We start from the raw sequence: 2,860 nt of genomic DNA on the forward strand, positions 1-2,860 counted from the left end.
CACAAGGCCTAAGACACTGCAGAAAGTTCTAGACTAGGAAAAGGGGGTCTGAGGCACGCACACTAGAAATAGTAAGGCAGCACATCCAGGTGACACCTGGGAACTGCTAGGAACAGCTGAGCCGGAACTGTGCACCGGCATCACCTGGGCAGACTGAGACGGTGGTTACGGAAGAGGCAGCTCGGTGGGTTAAACTGACGCCCTCGCCATACAGATCAAACCCGGTAAATAATTGGGTCCCTTTAAGCAGTCACCTGAAAGCGTTCAGCTGGAGAAAGTCTCCCCGGGAAGCTACCTGGCAGGACCTCTTTGCTATGTCTCGCCGACTCGATCCCTTTCGGTAAATGCTGACCTAGATGGACTTCTAGGAACCACTGTCATGCCCCTGCCTAGAAAACACAGTAACGAGGGGAAACCTTTGGGAATGTTACACTGGGAGGAGGGGAACGTGAAATGGCCCATCCGACCCCATGGCCATTGTATATAGACGACGTGGTGATGTGTAAACGCATTGTACTCTGTGCTTGCTTGTTAAAACAACAGGGCCCTGGGAAACTCGGTGAGGAAGGAAGGTCTTTGTTTTGGGGATGATAACGGGATGTCTTGTCTTTTGCCTACAGCCTTGTGTTGAATTCCCTCCCAACCTGGCCTCCACATGAGCTAACAGGTTTAACAAGTTATCTCTCCCCTGTATGTGGGTTATGGTCTTTCATCTTGCAATCTAACTTGAATAAAACCATCAGATTGCTCTGTTTGAAATAACCATGGTTGTTAAGTGAACTTTAATGATTTTATTTTGAGTAAACAATTCAATTCCAAAAACCAACCCAGTGGAGCCCTTTGATGAGCCTTGCGGGTCTGGCCCCTCCTGCTTCAAGCTGCATCCAACCCTGTGGGCATTGTCTCATCCTGGGTTGGGCTTCCCTGGGAAGCAAAATCGCCAGCCACCAAAGTTCACGTGTGACCTGTACCAGGGCTGCCATAGCTCTGCCAGTCCCCCCGCTGGAATGTGCCCGAAGGGTGTGCCATAGGTTATCTTCAAACACATCACGAGGGAGCACAGATGTAGCCCAGGGTTCTCAAATCGGACCCTGTATCAGAACCACTTATTAAAACCCAGAAAATATTCTGGAATTAGCTGGTGTGATGGTTGCATAGCTCTGTGAATATACTACACACGGCTGAACTGTACACTGAGAGTGCATTTTTATAGATGCGAGTTACATCAACAGGAGACAAGCTGGCCCCCGCCCGGCTCTGACGCTGGGTCCCCAGGTGTCTGAGGCCCTCGGGGCAGCTGAGCACCCAGGGCCACACTAGAGACCGTTGTCCTGCCCAGCCCTCAGCCGAGAGCCAGCACCTCCCCGGGAGCTGTTGCGGGGCCGTCGGTCTTGGCAGTTTTCCTGCCCAGGGCACATCTCCTCCAGACCGGCCGAGTGCTGAGTAACTCTGGAGGCTGGAAAAGACAGGAGCCCGACTCCAAACACTAGTCTTGTCAATGCCTGAACAGTGATTTTCTAAAGCACTGAAAATCTAGTTCCATAAACTCAAAACATTACTTTTTCTTGATCATTTTGATCCTTAGTTTTAAAATGTCCTGAAGAGCTCAGATTTTTGACTGAGATGGATCTGAACACGGATCCCCGCTCCATTGGCTTATCTGCGAGAAACTGAAGCTGCCTGAACTCGTTTCTTTGGAAACCCACCCAGGCCAAGTGCGGGAGGCCTGCTGTGAGGACTAGACCAGGTGCACGGAGAAGGCTGGGCACAGCTCCCATAGCAGCCCCAGAGCTAATCCAAGCCTCCTGGGAGTGGCCTCGGGCCTCGTAACTTCCGTCTCCCTCCAAGCAGGAGGTTCTGGGTGGGGCTCTGCAGGCGCCCCCAGCTCTGCAGCAGCCCCCCCCCCCCCACCTCCCCGCGCTGCAGACCCCTCTGCTCCCGTGCCCTGTATTAGTGCCAGGTGCGTCGAAAAGGAACATGGAATGCCAAACACGGATGTTGTTTCCTCTCCATTTATTCACATTTCATGGATTATTACAAGTCCTCAATGGGATCATTCAAAAACTAACACAAACGGATTACATGGGCCGACAATTCAAGTATTTTAATATGTTTCCTACTTAAAATAGAAAGCAAACAATGTGTCCACCTGATTGCTAGGAAGGAAGCTTTCATCTCCGTTACAATTGGTCTGGGAGAGTCCCCCGTCCAAGGCCAAGTACTTCCCAGCGCCTTGTGCTCAGCGCGGGGCTGAGACCAGTTTGCCAAGAGGCTCCCTGTCCCTGCAGGCAGCACAGGACAACCCCGTTTCTCCTCGAAAGCTTGTCCATTTCTCACTTTCAGAAGGAGAATGGACACGGGGGCTGGGAGCCGCTTGGCGTACGAAGCCTCGAGTGCACTGTGCTTGCATGTGGGCTGTTCCAGAATGACCGACAGATGCCCCCAAACACACCCCCATCTTTCTCAGTGAGCACTGGTCTGAACTAAGAGCAAGATGCGATAGTAGGTAGGCATTCTGGCATGCAGCGTGTCAAAAGTAGGATCTGGAGTAAAGTTGTAAAACGGCCATCCTGTTAAAGAAAACCAGCTCCTAAACAGTCGGACCGGTTCTTCCCAGGAAACACAACCTAAACTTCTTTAAAGCCTGGATGCTCCCGGCCGGTGTGGCTCAGTGGTTGCGTGTGGACCCATGAACCAAGAGATCACAGTATTTTTGCTGGTCAGGGCATGTGCCTGGGTTTTGGGCTTGATAATAATTTTCTATTACTGATGTTCCTATCTCTCTCCCTCTCCCTTCCTCTCTGAAATTAAAAAACACCTGGACACATCTTCCCGTCTGTAAGTCTAACAGAAGGAGCCC

Source organism: Myotis davidii, unplaced genomic scaffold (assembly GCF_000327345.1).
Source record: "Myotis davidii unplaced genomic scaffold, ASM32734v1 scaffold67, whole genome shotgun sequence".
In the NCBI taxonomy this organism is placed as follows: Eukaryota; Metazoa; Chordata; class Mammalia; order Chiroptera; family Vespertilionidae; genus Myotis; species Myotis davidii.